At 37.4% G+C, this 26,558-nt stretch overlaps 1 protein-coding gene across 1 annotated transcript in view; it reads right to left on the bottom strand.

The window, feature by feature from the left end:
* The window catches only part of HAO2 (hydroxyacid oxidase 2), a 45,012-nt gene extending 35,294 nt beyond the window's left edge, over positions 1-9,718 (bottom strand). Inside the window, exon 1 of the mRNA XM_044672515.1 lies at positions 9,655-9,718. The gene's annotated coding sequence lies outside the window, so the exon portion shown is untranslated. The remainder of the gene's footprint in view (positions 1-9,654) is intronic.
* Positions 9,719-26,558: the final 16,840 nt, after the last annotated feature.

The raw sequence follows: 26,558 nt of genomic DNA, 5'->3' as shown, positions 1-26,558 counted from the left end.
TATTTTTAAAGACAAAAAAATTACAAGGAAAAAACCAGCATATCTGATCAATTCATTGAAAAAGTCTGAAAACAAATGCAATTTTAAATACCTCTGAAGCTTCCGCCTTTAGGAAGGGGTTAAGTTAGGAATGCACTATTACATTTTTCATTTGGGTTATGCCTGATTTTTTATAATTTTGTTAACATTCACTTTTGATTGTTGTAGTCTTTGCATATATTGTTTTCTTGGCTCTGTGTCCATTCCCATAGATCTTTCTAGGCTTTTTTGTGTTCATCACATGGGATTCTAAGAAGCTCTTGCATGTACAATAGCTATTCTCTGGTAAAAACCATCTTGACATATGGATTAAACTGGGCTGAAGAGACTTAATGACAGGCTTCAGAGTCATCGGTGACTTCAGGAGAAATTTACCTCAAATATGAGAAGACATCTCCTGGGAGAATGGGAAGATAAGAACAATTTGTTTCAAAGACTATGAAGATGGCTCAAACAGGTGCTATGAAAAGCTTAAATATCATTCCCTGCATCCTAGGACATTGCCAGTCATTCTGTCTTTTGTCTTGTCACTGGACTCTCATGACTGTGGAAAAGAGATAGAAGCTGACAACTCTGTGCAACTCTGCCTCACTTAAATCCAATTCTTATCCAAGTCAAGTCATCACCCCATAATGTCATTGGTCATCTTTGAAACAGAATGAATCATCATCATCATCATCATCATCATCATCATCATCATCATTATCATCATCAACAGCATCATTGTATTTCTTATAGTATAATAATACTCCATTTTATTCCTGGACCCCAATTCGTTTAGCCATTCCCCAACTGATGGGCAATGACTTTGTTTCTACTTCTCTGATATTGCAAAAAGTACTACTATAAATACTTTGGTGTTTATGGGGAATTTCTTTTTATCAATGGCTTCCTTTAGAGATAGGTCTATCAATGGAGTTTTTAGTTCAAAGGGTGTGGATATTTTGGTGATTCTATTTGCATAATTCCAAACGCTTTTCAAAATATTTGTACCATTTTATTATTTCACTGACAATGTATTTATGGGTCTATTATTTCACAACTCCATCTACATTGAATACTGATATTTTGGGTCATTTTTGTCTATTTGCAGGGTGTGAAGTGAAATCTCATGGTTGTTTTGTTTTACATTTCTCTTATTACTAGCAATTTGGAGTGTTCTTTCATGAGTTTTTTAATATTTTGTAATTCCTTTGAGAACTACTTATATCATTTAACCACTTATCTTTTGGGTAATGATAATTAGTCTAATATAGAAATTTACTAATTGCTTATATATATCTTAGATACCAAATAATTATCAGAGAAATTTGATACAAAGATTTACCCCCCTCCCTCTGTTTGATGGCTTCACTTATTTTCTTATGTGTCTTATTTTTGTCAGTGCAGAAGTTTTTGGTTTTAGCTAATCTATGTTAACTTAAAATATTTTGTGTTTTATAATTGCCTTTGTCTCTTTGGTTAAGAATACATCTCCTACCTTTAGCTGTAAGAAGTATACAATCTGCTTTTTTTTCTAATTTTTTTTGTGTAGCATGATCTTTACAGTTAAGTTGCACTTCCATTTAGAATGTATTATCAAATATGGCATAAGATGTTAGTCTAAGCCTAATTTCTATCAGATTTCTTTCCAGCTTCTCCAGCAGTTTTTGTCAAATAAGGGTCCCCTTCCCCATGTTTTTACTTTCTACATGCTGGGTTATTGAGTTCCATTGTTTCGGATTTTCTCTTGTCTGATCCCTTCCATTGATCTATTTTCCTCTTTTTAAACCAAAACCAGATGGTTTTGATGATTTCTTGCTATATAATGTAATTTGAGGTCTGAAAGAGTGATTCCTCCTTCATCCCTACCTTTTTCATAATTTCCCTTGATATTCTATATCTTTTGTTTGTCCAAACGAATTCTATTATTTTATCAAGTTCTATAACATATTCTTTGGTAATTTGATTGGCATAGCATTAAAAGTATACATTAACTTTGGAAGAATTAATTTTTGTTATTTTGGCTAGGACTAGCCATGGCTAGTATCATGAGCCCAGACCTTTCCTCCAGTTATTTAAGTTACTAATCTCTTTAAGGTTCATTTCATAATTGAGTCTATATAAGTTTTTTTTGTTTGCTTTAGTAGATCAATCCATTGATATTTTATACACTTTATAATTTTTAAGAGAATGAGATTTTTATGGGAACTGAATAAATCATAGGATTTCCCTTTCTATTGTGGCTTTTAGATTTTGTTATTTATTACATTGAAATGCAGTTGAATTTGGAGGGGTAATTTTAGAGCCTACAACTTTATTGAAACTATTGTCTCAATTAGTATCTTTGCTGATTCCTGAGTATGCCATTCTAGGTATGCCATTATATCAGCAAATAGAGATAGTTTTATCTTCTGTTAACTATCCTTATACCTTTATTTTTTCCTCTTCTCTTATTGCATTTGCTAACATTTTATAAGTATCTCAAATAAGAGTTGGGAGAGTGGACATCCTTGCTTTACTACCATCTTTAATGGAAAAGGTTCTAGAGGGTTTCCCTTGCACATGATACTTAATTTCAGTTTTAGGTAAAATTTTTTAATGTTTTTTTTCAAAAGGTCCCTCTATGCTTATATTTTGGAGGGTTTTTTTCCATCAGAGAATGTTGCATTTTGTCACAGGCATTTTCTGGATCTATAGAGTTTATTATATACTTTTGAATGTTTTGGTTTTTAAATTTTATTGATTGTATTATATTGATTTTATAAGTTGTATTCATAAATTGTAATTATTATTTTCCTAATGTTGAACCATCCTTGCATCCCTGGTATAAATCTAACTTGGTCATAATGAGTGATTTCTTGGATAAATCACTATAGTCTGTTTGATAGGATTATCTTTCAATTTTTTGAATCAACATTCATTAATGATATTGCCCTATCTTTTTCCTTTTGAGTTTTATCTTTTTTTTGTTTTAGGTATTAGGACTATATTTATCTCATAAAAAGATTCTGGTAGAGTACTTTCTCAATAATTTGTGAAATATGGGTAATTGCTATTCTTTAAAAGATTAACAGAATTCTCCTTTGAATTCATCAGGTCTAGGAGTTTCTTCATTGGTAGTTCCTTTATAGCTAGTTCAATTTCCTTTTCCGAGATTGAGTTATTCAAGATCACTATCTAGTTTTCTGATACTGAGTATTTTATGATTTAGAAGATATTCCTTTGACTTTTTTGCATTCTCTGTTTTCTTAGCATATAACTATTTATAATATATATCCTGATCAGTTTTTAAAAATTTCTTTTGGTTTTCCCATGATTTCATCTTTCTCATTTGCTACTTTATTGATTTAACTTTCTGCCTTCTTATTTTTAATCAGGTTAGCAAAACTATCAATTTTATTTGTTTTTTCGTTTCTGTTTTTTTTTGTTTTCAATTTATCTATTTTCTCTCTAGTTTCTTATATCTTTTCTCCTGTGCTGATTTTAGGTTTGTTTAATGATTTTCTAATTTTTAAAATGCAAATTCAGTTCATTAATCATCTCTTTTTCTCTTTTGCTATTGTTTGTAGGGATGTGATTTATCTCTCAATGACTGCTTTTGCTGCATACCAGAAGTGTTGTCGTGTTGTTTCATTGTAATTTTCCTTCATATAATTATTGAGTATTTCTCTTATTTGTTCTTTGACTCACTTATTTAAGATTTCATTATTGTCTCCATTTTGTCTTTTGTTTGTAGATCCTGAATCAATGACTTTATTGCTTAAGTAGTTTCTGTCTTTGCTTTGTAGAGTTTGCTCCATGCTTCCCCCTTTCCATGGCGCCCAGAAAGATGCCAATTCCTACAGGGAAAAAACATGGCAGGACCCTCTTCCAATGTGACCAGTTATGCAGCCCACTGACTGTTACCCTTTCTTTGGTCATCTTCCTTCCACACTTGCCTCAAAATTACCATCCTGGATCCTTGTCTTCTTGCTCCTCTAGGCACTAGCAGCTCCCAAAAGATCCAACTCCTCAAGACAGAATGAATGGTCTTTTCGCATATTAAATCTACATAAATAACATCTGATGCAAGGTCCACATCTCCCTTCATACGACATCTCTCTTCACCCATAGGGACATTCATTGTTGGCTCCTCTTCCTTCCACCAAAACAATAATCCCTTTAAAAAATCCTTTCCCCTACTTTTCAGATTTTTATTTTCCTAAAAGACTATAGGGATAACTTGGTCCTTGTACCAGAGCACATCACACTCAACCCATTATCTTCTTCCTCTCTTTCCTCTTAGCATGCACACGCCCACTTTGTTATTTAAAACAAAACAAAAATTAAAATTTGTAAAATTTGTAAATTTCAAATGTGTAATTTAAAACCAAACCAAACCCTCCAAAGAATCAATTCTTCTGTAAGTGGTTTGCCAGAAAGTTCTGTCCATATTGTCCCAGCCTCAGTTTTCTGCCTGATTTTAGCCTTCATCCCTATCTTCTTGTGTACATTTAGAAAGAGATCTCTTATTGGTCTTTCTGTTGCTGGTTGCCATCCTTGACTATTTCAGGCATTTCCCTCTCTGACATTTCTATTGTTTGGGGAGTTCAAGAATTAAATAGTGTCTTCATGTCTGTTCTGATGAATCATATTTTAGCATTTCAACATATATTTTAACATGTTTTCATATTCATATTCAACATATATTCACCAAATATTTCAACATAATTCAACATAGAAACTGAACTGGAAGACAATTTAAGCATAATGTAACAGCTAAATATTTTCTCTCCTCTTTAAAAATATAACCCCTACCTTCCATCTTGGAATCAATATTGTGTATTGGTTCCAAGGTAGAAGAGTGGTAAAGGCTAGGCGATGGGGATTAAGTGACTTGTCCAGGGTCACACAACTGGGAAGTATCTGAGGCCAGATTTGAACCTAGGACCTCCCATCTCTCAATCCACTGAGCCACCCAGCTGCCCTGGTAACACCTAAATAGTGCCTTTACCCAGGAGTTAAAAGAGAGCAAAAGAAGCTAGTCCCATGAACAATAAATTAGATTAATATATTTGTTGGATCTGGTTGGAAGCAATTCCCAGGGGTATCTTTTTTCTTATTTTTCTTAACCTTTTCAAAGTATGTTCTGATTAGATTTAAAAAAATAATCCTTGTACAAACAGCAAAGAAGAGAAAATCTGTGATGTTCTAGTGGGATACTTTCCATACTAGTTTCATTAGATCAAGGGTTTAGATATTTATTAAACAACAAATATCCCTGACGGGTTAATTCGTCAAACTCTTATCAGCCACTTCCTGATAACAGAATGTGTACCCACAGAATTATGAATGAAGGGCCTTGATGGTGGCGGAAATATGAGACTTTTGCAAAACTCAGCAGGGCCACAGAGAAACAAATACATTCAAGGTCAGAAGAATAGAAAAATTAAAGACAAACGGTAACAAAGAATATTTAACACATAGATAAAAGCAATATTTAGGAGCTGGAGCCAAGGGAGACTTTATGGATTGCTATACTGGCTCAATGACAATAAGCAAAGTATTCAACCTGTCTGGGTCTCTGTTTCCTCCTTGATAAAATAAGAATATGGAGTGGAAAGAATAGACATTTATATAGTTCTTACTATGTGCCAGGCACTGGGATAAGCATTTTTTAAATAAATATTATCTCTTTTGATCCTCAAAACAACCCTGGAGGTAGGTGTTATTATTATCTCTATTTTATAGCTGAGGAAACTGAAGCAAGCTGAGCTTAAATGACTTGCCAAGAGTCATACAACCAGTAAATATCTGCGACTGCATTTGAACTCAGGTATTTCTGACTCCAAACTCATTGCTCTCTATCCACTGTTCTGCAAAACTGCTGCTGAACTAAATGACCTCTCAGGTCCTTCAACTCTATAAATACTATGGTCCAGCCACTTTGTATCCCTAGCACTGTGCTTGGCACATGGTAGTAAGTGCTTGCTAAATGTTAGTTCCCTTCATTTTATAGAGAAGGAAGCTTCTGGTTCCCAAAGAGCTTAAGGCAATAAGGGGCAGAACTCAGATTTGAACACACACTATCTGACTAGAGATCCAGCTCTTTTCCCAATGGACTGTATTATTGAGATTGAAATCCAGTTCAACCTAACTCCATGTAGAATGGTCTTTCCATTTTATCATGATCTCTAACCTTCAAAAGCAGGATCACCACAATATAAAGTTATGACCATGGATATTTTGGCTTTAGACAAAGGTATATGTGAGCTTGGCTCATTCAGTTGCCCTTGGTTGACTCGAAGAAGAAACAATTCACTAAGGGAGCAATGAGAATGCTCTTGTACATTGGGATGGAATCTATGGAATCTCTTATTTTTCCTCCTCTCCCATATCCTAAAGAAAAGATGGTGGCATCATATAAAAGGGACTGAGGGACATTTTTCAAGACCCTAGTTGGGTAAAGCAAATGGGATGGAGACCATTGAAAGGATTAGATCTGAAAGCATGCCATCTTCCACTGTATTTCCTTCCTGAGTTTTTTTTATTGTATGTGGGACAAATGTCTCCTCTCATGGCATGAGCAATATGGAAATATATACATGAAAGTACTGCTTTAACCTATGTCAGATGATTTACCTTCTCGGGGAGGAAGGGAAGGGAAGAAGGAAGAAAACGGAATTCTAAAATGTCAGAAAACAATTATCGAAAATTGTTTCTACATGTAACTGACAAAGAAATAAATACTTTTTTTTTAAAAGAAAGGATTAGATCTATAAAGGGAGTTTACCAAATGGCCAATCGTTGACTATATGGAAGCTATGTATCAAGCAGGACCACCCAGGGACTCTCCATTTCACTCTGTTGAGTGAGTTTTCAGGGGTACCTAGGTAGCACAGTGGATAGAGAGTCAGACCTGGAGCCAGGAGGATCTGGGTTCAAATCTGACCTCAGATACTTTCTCTTTGGGTGACCCCAGGCAAATCACTTAACTCTATTTACCTAGTCCTTGCCCTTCTACATTAGAGTTGTTACTAAGGCAGAGAGTAAGGTTTTAAAAAAAAGAATAAGTTTCAGTATCTTATATCCAAGGACTACTCTTACTCTGGAGACAAAGAGAAAGATCTCAGGACTTTTGTCTAAAGAAAAGCCATGACAGGAATCCTAGCCCTAAGGACAAATTTAATTGAGTGTGTGTGTGTTGTGTGACACTGGTGTGCTGATCTAAAGAATAAAAGTATTAGGTCAACTAGGTGGCTCATTGGATAGAGAGCCAAGTTTGGAGAAGGAAGTCCTGGGTTCAAATATGGCCTTAGATATTTCTTAGCTGTGTGATCCTGAGCAAGTCACTTAATTCCATTTTCCTAGCCCTTACTGTTCTGCTATGGAACTGATACTTGGTATTGAGTCAAAGACAAGAAAGATGTAAGAGGTTATTAAAAAGAAAAAGAAAAAAGAAAAAACTATCACATTTTTCATGAGGGCACCAAGTGACTCTGTGTCCCAAAGAAGGAACACAGCCAGGGAGGGAAAAATGACTGCACTGTATTTTGGTATATGCATATGCCCCTTCCTTAGGCCCTTTCTCCTTTTTTTTTCTTTCTCTTTTCTAATGTTTTCTATTGAGTTTGTGAGAATTTAGTTTTCATATACTGTATTCCTTTGTATTAGGGAGAGTTACTGTGTATTCTTGTGCCTGGGATCTGGTCAGAAATATTATCTAGTCCGCTACTTTTTGCATTTTCTTTGCCCTTGGGAATTACAAAAGATGTCTAGTTCTTTTTTTTTTTTTAACAGAATTTGGTTAATGAATGAAGGAGACTAGGGTCCTTTTCCTGTGTATACATTACCCATGAAGTGGGGATGAGGAAGGATGGGTAGATTGATAGATCCCCTCTTAATTAGCAATCACCAATTAAAGATGTCTTGGTATGATCAAGGGAGGGACCTAATAATGAACCCCCTAAAATCTATTTATTAGACTGCCTGATCCAGTTCATGTTGTCCCTGGTCCCGAGAGAGCCCTGGAGACCCATATCACTTTATCAGTTACAATGTTGACCTAACCAATAAACCTGATATAGTCAATAAACTTATATTCTTACTGCAAAATCAGCCTCTTGAGATAATTTCAATTGTAATATGCCCTAATTAAAAAAAAATAGAGCAAATTCCACACTACAAGTCTCTTTGGCTATTCCAACATTAACATGAAGAGATATGAGAAGACACCCTAATCTACTGCTTGGGGAAAGTGGAGGTCCACTTTCTTGGAGTATATTTCTTGGAACTTATTTATTTAAAAATAGTTTTCCATGGTTACATGATTCACATTCTCTCCCTTCCCTCTACTCTCCTCCTTCCTAGAGCTGACAAGCAATTTCATGGGGTTATATACATATTATCACTCACAACCTATTTCCATATTGTTCATTTTTGTAATAGAGTAATCCTTTAAAACCAAACCCCCAAATCATATACACTTATATATAGGTGATAAATCATATGTTTTACTTGTGCATTTCTATTCCCACAGTTCTTTCTCTAGATGTGGATAACATTCTTTCTCATAAGTCTTCTTCGGACTTTTTAATGGTATCAATTAATGTATCAGCACAATTTAATGTGTTGATTCCCCCCCCCCTTCAAAAAATGCTATTTTTTACACAGGATGGTTCTCTGGGAAGGGAAGGGAGAAAGACACATGGGACACTATGGTGATGTAAGAAAAAAGAAAATTTTGATAAAAACATACAAAAAAGAAAAATAAATAAAATAATAATAATTTCTAAAATAGAATAAAATTAAAATAATTTCAGATCTGTAGCTCCACATAACCTTGTTCTTGAGATTAGAGTAGACTCTTTGACTCTAGAGGTATCCCTTCACCATCATGACTTTCCCCATCATGGCTTTGATACATAGTGTATCATCATAACAAATTTAGTGGGAACTTTGGGAAAGTTTTGCAGAAGCTGTAGATGACATGTGATGGCCAGCAGATGACACAGAAAAAGTTTAGAACTCAGAAATGCATAAAATATATATAGAATATTGTATGATATCAACATTTTATCTTTTAATCACATTAATATGCACAATTTCTTTTTAAAAGTTAAAATAAGTAAAAAGTTAAAGTTTGCAAAAAGAATGTGAAAGCTAGCAAGCAACCTCCAAGGGCTAGAAATGGAGGGATATGTGTAAAGGCTTAGTAACTCATAAATGCATATAAGGTACTGCAAACATCCCATAAAAGGAAAAGAAAAAATTCAGACTTCTCTGGTGGGAAGGAAGGGACAAAAATTTTACATGGATTTTCTGGATCTCAGGGGGCCCTACACTCCTGACCCCCATGTTGTGGAAGGGATACATATATAATCTTTCTAACAGTGACCTTTCTATAATTCCAGGCTTCCTCTATGTGAGCACCAGTTATGGAGGGGGAGATTTTTCTTATTACCTGTCTCATTCAGGTTTACAGGGGGAAAGAAAAAATCAGTTTTCCTTGGCAATGCCATTTCTCCTCCTTCCCACAATTGGTTTTGTTTTGTTTTAATTTGGATTCTCTGAAGCACCAGGAGAAGCCCTCACAGAGCTCGAAAGATCTAAGGGAGAGGAATTTCCAGACTTTGCCCCTCTCCTGTCTCCTACCTTTTGGTGATCTAAGTCATGGAGCAGATAGACAAACAGCAAACCTGTTTCCTGTTTCTGAAATGGGAGAGGAACAGTGAGATACAGCTTGGACTTCTTCAACAGGACACCAGCCAGATCACTGCAGGATTTGATGGAAAGCTAAGGAGTTCTTAGACCAGATCACTAAAGGCAACAATAACAAAAACAACCGTTGTCCACCATTTACATTTTTAAAAGTGTGCAATATTTGTCCTGAGAGTTAATAAGTTATGAAACCACACTGAAGTTTAATTTTCAAGTGAACTTTGTCTTGCTGAGTTGGAGAGGTCCTGAAGCCCTGGTGAAGGGTCCATATTCCAGCTGTTATAAAAGGGAAGAAAATGGAGTTTGTAGAAGACTAGTCAGTAAGCTTTACTTTGATTCCCATAAAAGTTGTAGAAAAGGTTATTAAAGAGATGACTAGTAACTATGTAGACATGGAAGTGGTGATCCCAGAGGGCTGGCACAGTTTCCACTGGGGCAGACCTTGGCAGGCTAATTGTATTTTCTTCCTGCACCTTTTTTAAAACCCATATCTTCTCTTAGAAACAATACTAAGTATTGGTTCCAAAGCAGCAGAATGATAAGGGCTAGGCAATGGGGTTAAGTGACTTGACCAGGGTCACACAGCTAGGAAGTGTCTAAGGTCATACCTGAACCCAGGACCTCCTGTTTCCAGGCCTGGCTCTTATTTCCTTTTCTTGAAAGGGTTAATTGATAGAAGAGAAGACCTTGGGGAAGGGAGGACACAACAACTGTGGTTCCCCCCACCCTTTTTGAATTTAGAATATTTTCCCATGGTTACAGGATTCATGATCCTCTCCCCAGTTCCTGCTTTTTCCTCCCCCTTCCTGAAGCTGACAAGCAGTTCTACTGGTTATACATGTATCATTGTTCAAACCTAACAACAACTGTTCTTAAATATTTGAAGAGCTGAAATGAGGAAAAGAGATTTTATTTTATTTTTTTAAATTTATTCCACCCTTGGTTATGCTTCTGACTCTCTAGGCTTTGCCATCCTGATGCAGTTGCTTTCTCATTCTGGAAATTCCCCTCCACCAAACTTTTTTCCCATTGGTGAGTTCTTTCTGGCGCCCTCCATTTTGGGGATGGGCCCAACTTGGGTCCATGTTACCTTCCCCTCCTGGATGTGCTTCTGACTCTCTGGACATTGTCACGATGGGACTCCTCCCCTCCCACCCTTTGGCTCCCATTTCTACATTCATCTTTTCAGAACATCTATCACCAAGACTACATATGACCTGGTCATGAAACATGGGAAGCAGCTTGGCATAGTAGAAAACAAACCAAAAACATAAATATAGGAGTCAGAAGACCCAAGTTCTATCCTGGCTCTACTGCTAACCGACTACATGGTTACTATGAAGTCGCTCCATCCATCTGGCTCTCAATTGCTTATCTGTTGAATAAAGGGACTAGATAAGCAATGATGAGGGCTAATTAGAAAATTAGTATGGTTAATTAGATACCTTATTAATAATAAATTTTTGGGTCCAAGAAATTATATATCCATTTTGAAGCTCTATTTTCTGTGTTCTCTAAGACTTACTTCCTCGATGGCAAAATGAGCTAGTTGAGCTTTGAGGTCCCTTTCGGTATTAGATTTTTGACTTATTTCAGAGGATTGTGTACATAGAATGAGAACACACACATACATATTTCATATATGTAAAGCTGTTTTTGGTGAACAAATCTGAAATTGTCATCATCATCCTCTGTCTCAAAGAAATAATTGATGATTTTCTTTTATTAGTAGGTCACATTTACTTGGCACTAGTTATAAGTCACTTTTTTTCATAACTACTAGGGAAAAAAGGGAGAGAGGCTAAATAGTATTCTTCTCGTTTTTTATAAAAAGATGAGACTTGCAGAGAATCAAATGTCTTACTCATAGTGACAGCCCTAGCCACTGAGTACTGAAGGAACCACTGACCTTATAATTTCATTTCTTTTCAACTTTGGTCTATTGTTCAAACACTAGATGGCAATATTGCCTCAAAAACAGCCCAAGGCATTCTAAGAAGCAGATTCCTAGGAACCAACTTACATTCTTAATCATTTTTGCTCAACCCCATGTAAACCACCTGGGAAATAAAATTGTGGGAAAAGTCACTGATTTCAAGAGTTTTTCCATACCTCTCTTATTTTGTTCAAGGCTTTCCCATAGAGCAATAATTCTCAAATTGTCCTTCCTGGATCTATTTTCCAGGTAAATTGTCTTTTCAATGAGATAATTCATGTTTCCTTCTATTTTTTTATTCTTTTGATTTTGTTTTATTAATTCTTGCTGTTTCATGAGATCATTAGCTTCTACTTGACCAAATCTAGTCTTTAAAGACTGATTTTTCAGCTATGATCTTTTGATTTTCCTTTTTGGTTTGTGCTATCCTGTTTTTCATGGCTTCCAGTAGGTCAATTCTGGTCTCCAGTTTGCTTATTACTTCATTTGATTTCTGTGCCTCTTTTTTCATATGGGCAAATTTGTCTTTTAAGCTGTTATTTTCTTTTTGTATTACTTTTATTTATTTTCCCCTCTTTTCTTCCCATTTTTCTTCTTTATTTCTTACTTGGTTCTTGAACTTCTTTTTGAGTTCCTTGAGAGCTTGTGACCAATTTCCATTTTTTTTTTTTAGAAAGTATGGATGTGTTTGCTTGTTTGTCACTTTCTGCTGTTGCTTCTATATTTTGATCTTTTTCTCCATAGAAATTATCCAGGGCTAAGAGCGTTTTTTGTTGTTGTTGCTGCTTATTCCTTTTGCCACTAGTGTATTAGGGTTCCTGCATGTTGATTGCTTTCTTAGCTTCTGTCTCACAGGGCTTTGCCTTGGTAGTATCTTCCCTTCCCAGTCAGAGGTCCAAGTGAGGGCAGATAATGTGATGTTCTTTGTGTAGCACACTTTAAAGTATTTTGCCCAGAGGCTATTTTTCCAGCCTCTGCTGTCTTGGCTGTGTCCAGCCTTGTTTCTGCCCAAGCTCCATTCTTTGTTGCTCAGGCTCTGCCCTCTTAAGCCTGGGATCTCAAGTCTCACTGCCACTGCCTTGCACTGCCCTCAGGGGTAAGTCTGTGGTGCTTTCAGCCAACTCCTAAGAATTTAGAGATTGCCTGGCCCTCACTCTGACTCTGGCATGGTAGGTGGTGTGGGGGAGGAGTGATTAGCTTGCACTTTGATAAGTGCTGTTTTGCCCCCTTATAGCATGGGAATAACCAAATATTGGCCTACCTTTAATACTGTGTCCAGAGGGAGAGACCCTTTACTTGTCCCATTTTGATTTCTGTCATTTTGAGATGCTTTGTAATGATCAATTGGAAGGAGATTCAGAAGGCTCCTGCTACTATACTGCCATCTTAGCTCTGCCTATCCTCCACACTTCTCTTAATGCTCTCTCCTTTTCTGATGTGGCTGGCACATCCTCATACTACTGCTTCCTTTCACTTTGGGCTCTCCAGAGAGACCCTCTCCAAACGAACATAGATCTATATCTGGAAGGGACCTTTAAGCCATTTTACAGATGAAGAAACTGATTTTGTAAGAGTTTAAGTTTCTTCCTGCCCAGGGAGAAACAGTAGCAGATATTTGAGATAGGATTTAAAACTGGATTTTCCTCATTAGTCAGGTTAGGGACTAAGGAAAATCTCATTGCCTCTATGGCTCTTTCCATTGCTCCAGTGTGTTTATACAGACATTTCAGTAGTCTGGGGCCATGAGGACTCTTCTTCCTAAGTTCAAATCTGGTCTCAGACACTTATTTTCTGTGTGACCCTGGGCAAGTCATTTCATCCTATTTGCCTCGATTCCTTCATCTCTAAAATGAGCTGGAAAAGGAAATGGCAAACCAATATCTGTGTTAAGAAAGCCCCAAATGGGTTCATAAAAATTGGATATGACTGAACACAATATTTGCACAGATTACCTAGAGGTCTGACCTAGAATAAGGTAGATCTGAATTCAAATTTGTCCTCTGATACTTGGGACTCTGGGAAAATCATGGAGTTATCTTGAAAGTTCAGATTTGAGTCCTCTAAAAAGGAAGGCTTTGGGACGAGTTTATACTTCAACCTCCAGTCAAAGGGGAGAAATAATTGAAGACACAGAGAAAGCACTGAGTATCAAAAATGAAGTTAATCAGCATGTAGGTGAGATTTCAGGTGATCAGCTTAGATAACCATGATGTCCCTTAGAACCATGATGTTCCAATCAAAGCAGTTTATGAAAATATAGAACTACTATCACAACACACAAGATAAATATCAAATGATGAAAGATGGTAAGAGGATAATTCTAGCCACTGGGAATATCAAGAAAGGCCTCCTGAAGGAGGTGGCCCTTAAGCTAGAAGCTAGAGATTCTAAGAGGTTGACATGAGCAGGGAGAGCATTCCAGGCATGATGGGCAGCCAGTGCAAAAATAGAGAGATAAGACATAGAATGCTGTGTGAGAAGAACATCAGGTAGGACAAGATGATTAAATTGCATCAGATGTAGAGATGTGTAGAATGGACAAAGATTGGAAGCACAGGAAAAGGCCAAGTGAAGAGTATTTAAATGTCAAGAAAACTTTTAATTTGATCCCAGACATATTAGGGAGCCTTTGGAATTTATTGGATGGGGAGGATGGAGTGTGACAGTAAGATTTTCACTTTAGGAAATTTCTTTCATAGCTGAGAGAAATATAGACTGCAATTGGAAGGAACTTCTGACAGAGATATCAATTAAAAGCTTCTTGCAATAGTAGAGTTGAGAGATGACGAAAGCCTGAACTAGAGTTGTGCTGGATAAATGGAAAGCAGAGGCTTCTATAAGAAAGGCTGCAGAGAAAGAAGCAATAAGATTTGGCAACTTAATGGTGGTGTGAAATGAGTAATAGAGAGAAGAGTTGACGGGGACATCTAGGTAGCAAACCAGGTGAATTAGATGGACAGTGATGCCCTTGTTAGTAGTGGAGAAGTTCAGAAAGAGGAGACTTGGGAGGGGAAAGATAATTTTCATTTTGGGCATGTTGAGACTGAATTCCCAATTTGAAATGTCCAAACAAATAGTTGGTGATGTAGGAGCTCAGGAGAAAGGCTAGTTTGGGACATATAATTCTGGGAAACATATGCCAAGATATAATAATTGAATCTATAGTAGCTGATAAGACTCTCCAAATATAAGAGCACAGAGATAAAAGAGAAGAGGATGTAGGACAAAGATTTGGGACAAAATCCTGGTTAGTGGGTAAGAAATGGGTAAAGATCCAACAAAAAGGAGTAGTCATGTAGATAGGAAAAACAAGAGAGATTAGTCAGAAAAAAACCACCCATAGAGGAGAAGGTATTCAAGAGGAGAAGGAAGTTGAAATGTCAAATGATGCAGAGAGGTCAAGAAAATGAAGATCAAGAAGAAGCCATTCATTTTGGCAATTAAAGAATCACTGGTAATTTTGGAGAGGGCAGAGTGACAGGGATAGAAGCTTGATTGTGTTGTGTTGTTTGGAAGAGATTGAGAATAGAAGAAGCAGTGGTATCTATGGAGACATTTCTTTTTCAAAGAGGTTAGCTGGGAAAGAGTGAAAATATATAGGACAAAAATTTAAAGACATGCTCAAATCTGAGGGGGATTTAAAAATTTCCTAACAGATGGAGTTGTCATCGGTATATCTGTAGGAAACAGGTAAGAGTAAGGATCCTGTAGATAGGGAGAGATTGAAGATTAGAGAAAGTGGGGCTCATAGTGAAAGTAATCACTGTAGAAGACAGGACAGGATGAGATCAAGGGCCTATGTAGAAGGATTTGCCTTTGGTAAAGAGAAGGACCATATCTTCATCAGAGTCGAGAGTGAGGGAAGTGATAGTGGGACAAAGTTAGAAAGATGCGAGTCAAAGAAAAGGGGAAGCTTTCTGAGAATGGCTTTAATTTTTTTCCTGTGAAATTTGGGGAAAGGTCATTAGCAGAGAGGATAAGGAGAAGAAGTAGCATGGGAGGTTGATGTATGAAAAAAAATGATTTGGAACTACTACTGTGGTGAGTGGAGGTGGAGAACAATTAGGGAGGAAGAGGGACATTATTCTACTTCAGTAAAGACAAAATTGAGATTAGCTGGCATAACCTGTAGTGATTCACCGAAGCAGGGTTTTTTTTAATTTCTTTCAGTCCCATTCCAAAGTGTGAGTAAAAGCAAAAGAGGAAGAAGGTAGTAATATTCCAGGGCTGGGATTAGGAAATATATGATCAGTAATAGGCAAGAAGAGAACAAGGGATTCTAGAGTAGAGGACAGTGTAGAATTAAACTGCTGCAGCAGGAAAGCAATAGAGTTAGTGGGGCAGGAATGATGTCCTGGCATAGTATTGAGGAGAGCAGAGATTGGAGGCCATGGTGAGCATGAAGGCAAGTTTTAGGAAAAGTGTCAAATCTTCTTAGACACTAAATTGCTTGAGGGCAGGGATTGAGCCTTATTTAATTTGTGTATTTCTCCCAGAGTACAGTTGGCATTGTGCTTTACACCATAGTACATTATTTAATAAATATGTGTCCAGTATTTGTTACTGAGACATTTACTCCCTGGAGTCAGTGAAAACTTCTGAAAGGTTGCATTAGCCAAGTTAGACCACATAATCTTGTCCTGATATTGTGTAGCACGCTATAACAAGGATCTAACCAGTTCCCTTGAGTTTTGGACCAGTTTTTTTTTTCTTTCAGATTTCCTTGAGCCATAGGGACATTCAACAGAATGATTGTGAATATGATGGACAGATTCATTGATTGAAGGAAACCTTGTAAGAATGGCTCTTTGAAGGCAAAGTTGATCAACTGGTGAACAGACATTGTCCTTACTAGGTTTTTGCTAAAGTGCAAGCAAGCACTATACCACCTCAAACCATTGTTTCAAGGAGGCAACATGGCGGCCATTGGAGCTAAAGCCATCTGAAGTGATATTAATACTGTAGCTTCATTGAGTCTTAGAGATGGAAGAGACTATGGAGGTCATCTAGTTTATCATACAAGAATCATAAGATATTTTATCATATCCTTGATAGGAGAATATCCAGCAATCATTAAAAAAATCTTACCTATATCTTAGAATCAGTAGTATATATTGGTTCTAAGGCAGAAGAGTGGTAAGGATTAGGCAATGGGGGTCAAGTGACTTGCTCAGGGTCATGCAAACTAGGAAGTGTCTGAAGTCAGATTTGAACCTAGAATCTCCTATCTCTAGACCTGAATCTCTATCCACTTAGTCACCTAGCTACCCCCCCCACAAGCATTTGAAAGCTTATGTTGATTTTGTAGTCAATTAACACCTCCACCCCTACTCTCAGACTTTATGTCTCTCCTATCTTATAGTATATTCAAGTACAAGACTTTATATTTATCCCTATTGAATTTCATCTTATTTGATACCCCCCAATGCCCTAGGACAGTGATGGAACCTTTTAGAGAAGGAATGGCTGGCCCTGTCCCCCTCAGAATGAGTGCTATAACCCTCCCCACCACTGAGTTCTAGGGGTGCCCCCCTTTACCTCATATAGGAGAGGGAGGAAGCATTCCCATTGGGCTACAGGGCAATGAGGTGGGCGATGTGGAAAAATTTCATCCAGCATAGTGGGGAGGAGAAGGGGAGCAGCTCTGCCCAAGTCCCTCTGCCTTTCTAGTAACGAACTCTGGGGAGTGGTGGTAGGGGTGGCTGCATGTCCACAGAGAGCACTCTGTGTGCCATCTTTGGCACCCATGCCATAGGTTTGCCATCACTGCTCTAGGAAAAAAAACTGTAGTCCAGAGATGGAGTGACTAGTCAAAGGTCACACAGATAATAAGTAGCAGTTCCAGAATTAAAGGTCAGTTCCTGAGATACCAGATCCAATGCTTTCTATTATACTGAGTTCTTTGAAATTTTTGATGGGACTAATATGAAAATTTTGGACAAGTCAAGATGATAAGAAAAACTGACATTGATTTAGTGCTTCAAAGTTTGCAAAATGCCTTATATATTTTTCTTAACTGATATAATAATCACAATAAATAATGATCTCACACTAACTAGCTTTGTGACTTTGGTCAAAATATGTTGTATTACAGGTACCATTTTCCAGATAAGGAAACTATGCTTCACAAAGGATAAATGATTTGCCTATGGTCAGATAGCTACTAAGTACCAGAGCATTTGAACCTGGGTTTCACTAATTCAAAATCCTGTATTCTAGCCATTTTCTCTGCTATTCAGGGAATCAAAACACTATTCTCCATTAAAAAACAACATAAAAAACAAAAAAACAAGTCCTTACCCTCTGTCTTAGAGTCAATACTAGGTACTGGTTCCAGGACAGAAGAGTGAAGGGACAAGGTAACCCCCCTGCCTTAAAATCATTCTAAGGCTCTTCCAAAATATAAAAGTAACCTCAAAACAGGATCAAGCATGGCATTAGCAATTCATTTTTGCCATTCCATAAGGAGATGAAAGACCACATGAATGAAATGTTTCAGATCTCAGAGCTTCACATAGTGTAAAAATTCTCCTAAAATCCACAGTAATATTTTTATCATAACCATCTAATCATGAAGCTATATTAATAACAAATTGATTTTAAAAAAATGATGAAATGGAAAGCTAGATGGTTCTGTGGATAGAGACACAGATTTGGATATGGAAGGTCTTGGCTTCGAATTTGTCTTCAGAAACTTCCTAGCAGTGTGATCCTGGGCAAGTTACCTAACCCCAAATGCGTATGAATGTAAACACCAGCATTATTGTCTGACTGCAAGTGTAACTGTTTCCATAATTTCACCTGAATGTATTAAGTTAATCTGATCACCGGTCAGCACTGATCTTCTGTGACTCTCTTCCCCATACCATTGCTGGTTGATGGTATTGACTGATCATAATCTTTATTGGAACTCTGGAACTATTTTCCTGAACCTGAGCTCATAGAAGGCTCAGGTCACCTAATAATGCTATTAATCCTTGAAGTATAATATAAAATCTTCATTTAAAATGTCTATGTCTGAAACAGTCTGGGTTAAACCAATTTTGTGTGACTGATAGGAAGTCTCTTGTCTTTTTGACTTAAAGTCCATGGAGATGAATGTTCATTAGTTTTAACTTGCCTACGCAACTTATTTGAGATGTCCTCTGAGATCATTCATCGTAAAAAAATTCTCCAAGATTAGGTCAGATGTTGATTGGTTGCATTTTATGAGTTGCTTCTTGGGTACATCTTGCATTCCATCCATGCAGTGAGAATGTTTATCCTCTTGCTAAATTTTGGTCTCAACTATTCTTTCTGCTTCTTGACAGATGAGTCCAGACAGATTGTCTGAAATCCTTTTTTGGACTGTAGGACTATTAGATAAGGTTTGCTTGCTGGCCCAGAAACCCTAAAGTAACCAATTCCAGTTACTTAATTCCATTCTTATGGAAAATTACCCTTTTGGGGGGATTATTTGGTTTTATTTTTCTATGTCTCTTTAAGCCTACTTGCTTGATTATTGAATAAATCTAGAATTCTAATGGTTCTCTTGCAGTGACAGGGATCTACTGAAGGAAATTTCATTTTCTCTTTTACTTGTTGAGTCATTTCAGTCTTGTCTGGCTCTCCACAACCCCTTTTGAGGTTTTCTTGGCAGAGATACTAGAGTGTTTTGCCATTTCCTTTACCAGCTCATTTTAGAGATGAGGAAACTGAAGCCAACAGGTTAAATGACTTGTCCAGGATCATGTAGCTAGTCAGTGTCTAAGGTGAGATAATATTTGTAAAGTGCTTTTCAAACATGAAAGTCTATAAATTCTAGCTATTCTTATTATTGCTTTGAACTTGCACACATAGTTCTCTGTCACTGTGACAAGGATCCATTGAGGGAAATTTCAAGTTCTCTTTCACATCTTATTCAGTCATTTCATAATAGTGTCTGACTCTTTGTGACTCCATTTGGGGTTTTCTTGGCAAGAGATACTGGAGTTTTTCAAGGTTTAGTCATTAGTTAATTTAAAGAAGGAAAGGTCAATTAATTTTTTGGGAATTCAGGGCAAGAAATCAAAATGTCCCGGATAAAAAAAACTCTTCCATGAATCTCTTAGAGGTTAAGACTATCGAACTGGAATGGAAACAAAATTTTTCTCAATGTTCCTCCCGATACCCACCACGATTTCTGTAGAGGTCCCTGTAGGTGATATTTTTATTGGTCTTGGGAGCATGAAGAGACAGTTAGCTGTTTCCATGTGCACAGAGTGCTGGGCTTACAGTAAGGAAGACAGGAATTCAAATCCAGCCTCAGACATTTATTAGTTATATGACCCTGAGCAAGTCATTTAATTCCTGTTGCCTTAGTTTCTTCAACTATAAAATAGTATATATCCTTCTTCACTGCCTCATCCTGTAGGTGCTTAGCAATGTGCTTGGGACATCTGCAGTTGAGGGTACGCTGTGAGCCAAAATGGTCCACTGGCTCACACCCGCAGAAATCAATGACCAAGTGGATGGGGATCAGCAGGAGTTCTTTATTCAAGATATCCACATTTTTGATCCACCTTTTCACTCCTTCATAACCCTTTGTATGGAATTTGTCATAGAAGCAACTGATGAAAAAATGAAGCTTCTCTGAACAGTCTCCATACAAGTTCATCACCTGCTCATTAAATGAGTTCTGCCGTACAAAGTCCCAGTCATCCATGGTCAACATGTGCCTCTTATAGGTCACACAAAAGCCTCTCACAATAGCCTGGCATATGTTGGTATGACTGGATCAGCTGCTGAACTAACCCTTTTCTAGAAGGTGTGGAGAATTCTTGCTGGAAAATATCTTCATACATTATATACATTCATATATTTATATTTATTTACATATGCATAAATGATATACATAATTTATACATATAACTATAAAATATGAAATAGAGGATAATAACAGGCCCTGCCTCTCTGGTCTGTTGAAGGATCAAATGAAGTAATAATTGCAGAGTGGTTAGCACAGTGCCTGGAAACATGGTAAAAAACTATATAAATAATTGTTTAGTGCCAATTGTATCCAACTCTTTGTGACCCCATTTGGGGTTTTCTTGGCAGAGATACTGGAATGGTCTGCCACATCCTTCAGTTCATCTTAGAAATGTATAATTAGAAAATGTTGTACCCCAGGATTACCTTCCCCAGAAGTATTTCCCCAAATTCCTTTCCTCTCTCCACCACATTGTGTGTTCACATTATATATGTAGTTTCATGGAACTCTCTCTCTCTCTCTCTCTCTCTCTCTCTCTCTCTCTCTCTCTTTCTCTCTCTTTCTCTCTCTCTCTCTTCCTGTGTGCACTGGGAAAGCTGGCTTTACTCAGGCTTTTACTTTTGTCTTTTTATTTTCTTTAACTTCAAGTTATTATTAATAAATCTTGTTAAATATAATACTTGGAGTATTTGGATGTTAATTTTTAATCTCACAGAGATAAGGAAACAGAGACAAACAGGGTTAAGTGACTTCCCCAGGGTCAAAAACTAGTAATTGTCTCAGGCCAGATTTGAAGTGGACAAATAAATAGTAGCTGTTAATGGTTAAATTTTTGGCTATTATTCTACACACTGTCTTTGGCCCTGAGGCTATGAATGTAAGGAAACAAGACAATCTCGTTAGTTCCTCAAAGAGCTTTACAAAAATTTAAATTTTACTTCAATGAACAAAAAAGATTTTTTATTCTCTCTCATTCCCCAGTATTAGAAAAACAAAACTCTTGTCGTAAATATGCTTAGTCAAGTGAAACATTTCTACATTGGCCATACCCTTTAAATGTGTATCTCACAATGTACTTCTCTGTTAGGAGTTGGATAATATATTTTATCATTAGTCCTCTGGAATGTTTGAGATTGGTCATACATTGGTCAGGGTTCCCAAAGCGTCCAAAGCTATTTGTTTTTTTTACAATGTTGTTATTGTACATATTGTTCTCTTTGTTCTGCTCACTCTCTTCTCCAAGCTTAAACAAGTCTTCCCAGTTTTCACTGACATTGTTCCTTACACTATTTCTTATGATTAAATAGTATTCCATTACATTAATATTCTATAATTTGTTCAGACATTCCCCAATAGATGGGCACCTCCTTAGTTTCCCAGTTCTTGATTACCAAAAAAAAGAGCTTATATATATATATATATATATATATATATATATATATATTTGGTACGAAGAGGCTCTTTTCCTATTTATTTGATCTCTTTGAGTTTATAGGACTAGTGTAAGCAAAGGACATGTAGGGTTCAGTAACTTTAAGGCTTTGCTCCAAATTGCTTTTTGGAATGAGCTGGACTAGTCCAGAAATGAACTTAGTTTTTAATGGGTAAAGACAACAGAGATTGGGGGGCTAGAGCTGAAAACTGGGAGTGTTATATTGCCTGAGGGTGCATACTCAGTTGCATGGGTTAAAATGGAATGGTGTTTTTGTTTTGAGCAAGAAAGGGTGAGAACTCACTTATCAGAGCCCAAGGCACCAGAGAAGGGAGAATGAGTTCCAGTGTGAGGTGAAGGAGGACCATATAGAGGCAGCTAGATGGTGTGATGGATAGAGCTCTGGGCCTGGACTCAGAAGACCTTAGCTCCAATCTGGCCTCAGATTCTCACTGTCACTCTGGGCAAATCTCTTAATTTCTGTTTGCTTCAGCTTCCCCATCTTTTAAAAAAAATTAAATTGCAAAATTAGATTGAAAACCTTCTAAAATTTATAGTCTCAAAGGATTGCTTAAGTCACAGAGAAGATAAATAATTTTCCCATGGACCTACAATTAGTAAAAATCAGAGGAGGATTTGATCCCAGGTCTTCCTGATTTTGCACCAAATTTTGTCAGGTTGAGGAAGAATTTAGTTATTTTACTGCCTTCTTTGTAGAAGGAGTGTGTGTGTTAAATTTTTCCTGCTCTTTCAACTCCAGAGTTCAGGGATGAAGCTCTAGGCTCCTTGCTCTATGGACAGCTCTACTGTGTAGAGCTTTACCAATATTCAGCAGCCAAGTCTTCATCAAAAGGACCATCAAAATTCCTCATTTACAGAAAAAGAAGCTGGCACAGAATGACAATGTTTGGAAACTCTATTTTCTAAAGCTCATCTTTTCCATCCCCCCTCCCCAGGGAGAAAAGTCCTATGAGGATGTAATGAATGAATCCAGACAGTGGCTCTGAGCCATCATGGCCAAAGGCTGGTGCTTGATGCCAGTGTCCACATTCTAATGCCTCTGTGTTCCCAAGGTTCTCCGTATTTCAAGAGGAGCAGGTTCTGGCCTCCATGTGAATGTACTGGGACATGTGTGTATAATGAGTTTAATGGTCCACAGCATTGATGAGGTTATGCACTCCTGGCCAGACCTCCTCCCCTTACCCCTTGGCTAAACCACCATTTGCCTCCATATGGGCCACATATGTTCAGCTGCTGAAATGAGCTTCCCCAGGTATAAATGAACTGACTGCACCTGCCATGTTGGCTAATATACCAAGTACATTTGGGTAAAGAGAACCTTCTGTGCTGCTGAATTGATGAGAGACACCTGAAGAATCATAGTTTCTGCCCCTACTCCCATCTCACCCCAATACACCGAAAGTACAAGCTGCCTTCCTAGAGTCTATGCATGTTTGGGATATACTTGGAGGATGTGCTTTGTTCCGAGAATGTTTAGGTCCAGTGAACCTGCTAAATGTTTTAGTTTAGAGTTGTCCAAGAAGAAGGGGCCTGTACACTTACTGTCATAGTGATCTGGATACCAGGTTGCTATGGAAGGAGAAAGCCTAGAATTAGACCCAAATTGTCTCTGGAATGGACCTTGTTTTCTGAGAGTCCTCCAGACTAGAGATGATTTAGAAATCAAACCTTTGTGATCATGGCTATGCAGGAGTGGCATGTGATGGAAAGTACAGTGCCTAGGAATCAAGAGATGTAGGGTGATATAGTAGAGAGAGAGGACTTTGAGTCAGGTAGGTAATAATTTCCTTCCTTCCTTCCTTCCTTCCTTCCTTCCTTCCTTCCTTCCTTCCTTCCTTCCTTCCTTCCTTCCTTCCTTCCTTCCTTCTTTCCTCCCTCCCTTCCTTCCTTCCTTCTTTCCTCCCTCCCTTCCTTCCTTCATTTCTTTCCCTTAACTTCCATCTTGAAAGCAATACTGTGTATTGGTCCTAAGGCAGAAGAGCAGTAAGAGCTAGGCAATAGAGCCTAAGTGGTTTGCCCAAGATCACACAGCTAGGAAGTGTCTGAGGTCAAATTTGAACTCAAGATTTCCCCATCTCTAGGCCTGCTTCTCAATCTACTGAGCCACCTAGCTGTTCCCCCTATAGTATGCTTTTAAGGATTCTAGAAAGTCCTCTCCTCCTTCCATCTCTACTCATTTCTGTGCAATTCTGCCAATATAAATTTATGCTTCTGAATTTAAGTGGCTTTGAGCCTCCTAAATGTCCTCAAGTAACTCCTGAATGGGGAATATGACTGTTTGCTGAGAAAGCACAGCCCTGAGGGAATGGGGGAAGAAGAGGAACATGGCAGAAAGAAGGAAGAGGATGTGGAACAAGTCAGACAAACTTTGCATACTTAGTCTCCTGATTTCATGTGTGATACTTTATATATTTTTTAAATGTGTAAAGCACTTAGCACAGTGCCTGACAAGTAGGAAATTCCTTCCTTCCTTCCTTCCTTCCTTCCTTCCTTCCTTCCTTCCTTCCTTCCTTCCTCTGTACCATATTGCTGAATAGAATTCATTGTTTCCCCTCAAACTCATCCCTCTTCCTAATTTCCCTGTTTTTGTGAGGGTAACATAATTCTTACTGTTACTCAAATTCAAAACTTTGGATTCGGTGCCAACTTTTTGTTCTTTCTCATTCCCCCAAACCAAACAGTTGCCAAGTTTTGACAGTTCTGCATTAAAATATCTTGTGTTCCATTTTCTTTTCTATACTTTTCTATATACTCTATATAGTTCAAGCCCTTATTGCCTCATCTCTGGACTACTGTTATAGCCTCCTAATTGGTCTGTTTCTAGTTTTTCCCCTTGCCAATCCATACTTCACAGAGTTTCCAACCTGGCCTCACACAGCAGAGTTCTGACCATGTTATCTCCAATGACTCCCTATTGCTACTAAGATAAAATACAAACTCTCCTTGTTGGCACTGAAAACCCTTCACATTTTAGTTTCATTCTATCTATTCAGACTTATTAAACATTATTCCCCTTTAGACACCCTACATTAAGGCTAAACTGGCCTTCTAGCTTCTCAAGATAGTCTAACTCCCATTATTATTCCTTTTCACTCTCTGTTTACCATACTTGGAATGTACTCCCTTCTTACTTTAGACTTAGCTTATTTACTTAACTTAGCTTATTTCAAGGCTCAAGTCAAAGGCCATAGCCTACAAGAAACCTTTCCTGATGGTTTCAACTAGTTAATATCCTTCTACTCCCAAATCACTATTTACTTCATATATTTAACTTATCTGTGCTCATGTAGTCGCTATCTCCTCCCATTCCTACAAATTGAATATAAGGTCCTTGAGGGCAATAACTGTATCATTTAAAAATACATATTTATATCTCTAGGCAGAATCAAGATGGTGAAATAAGAAGTCACAACTTTGCCACTGCTTCTCCAAAACTTCTTTCACACTGACCACAGAAAACTTACCAAACTTGATTCTGAGCAGGAAAGCCAAGACAAATTCACAGTGAGTCACTTTCTCAGCCCAGAATAGCTTAGGAAGATAGAGAGGTCTATAGATGCTGAATTGGGATCTGGCTAGGAGCTCAGTGCAATAGTGGAAGCAGTGCTTGCTGTGGTGCCAGCATCAGCATCAACAGGGAACAGAGCCTAGGGAAAATAAGGATACTCTCAAAAAGAGATCCCAGGGGACTCCTGGACTAGCACTTGGAACAGGAATAGCTACCAAGTGGCAGCTTTGTGCTCATTACCCAGATTTGGGTCACACATCTGGTTAGAGAGGAGCAATTGTGGTCATGAATGGAACAAGGGCCCTACTTGAAAAAGAAGCAAAGTACAGAGTAGGAAGGCAGAAAACGTAGGTTTTTTGGATCATGCTGAAAACCTACAGGCTTCCAGGCTCAGCTATAAAAATAGCAGAAAGACTGCATCTTAGATTCTTGATCCCAAGAGGTAAAGAGATCCCAACTCCTACATTAAGTCCAAAGTCAAGAAATAGGCTAGGAAAATGAGTAAACAACAACAAGAAAAAAACCTGATCATTAAAACTACTATGGTGACAAGGAATCCAAAGACAACATTGTGAAAATGTTTATAAGCAAAGCCTCCAAGATAAAAAAAATGCAGATTAGATACAAGCCCAACAAGAATTCCTAAAAGAGCTAAAGAGATATTTTTAAAGATCAAAAAAATGTTTTTAAAGATCAAATAAGAGTGGTAGAGGAAAAATTGGGAAAAGAAATGATAGCAATATGAAAAAATTATGAAAAGAGAATTAAAAAGTTGCTAAAAGAGTCACAAAAAAATAGAAGACAATAGAACCAATGAAAATAACACTTAAAAATAGATTTGGCCAAATGCTAAAAGAGGTACATAAATACAGAAGATAATAACTTTTTTAAAAATAAGAATGTCAAGTGGAAGTTAATGACTCCATGAGACAAAAAAATAAAAGTCGAAAGACTGAAAATAAAGTAAGAAAATGTGAAATGTTGTGTTGACATCAGTACTTTGACCTTAGTTTTTCATCTATAAAATGATGTTAGACTAGATGACCTTTAAAGTATAAGATTCTGTGATTCAATCTTAAGTCAAACTGTTGGTCTGGTAGTCTGATGATCTGAGGGTCTGGGCATCCAAAGGACTATGTCCACTCAGAGTAAGGTAAATTTCAGGAACCGGGCATTGCAAGTTCCCTTTGTACAAGCAGGGTAGGGAGGGCAT

Source organism: Gracilinanus agilis, chromosome 4 (assembly GCF_016433145.1).
Source record: "Gracilinanus agilis isolate LMUSP501 chromosome 4, AgileGrace, whole genome shotgun sequence".
In the NCBI taxonomy this organism is placed as follows: Eukaryota; Metazoa; Chordata; class Mammalia; order Didelphimorphia; family Didelphidae; genus Gracilinanus; species Gracilinanus agilis.
Note: the sequence above shows the minus strand (reverse complement) of the source record. Positions and strands in the feature narration are given on the sequence as shown.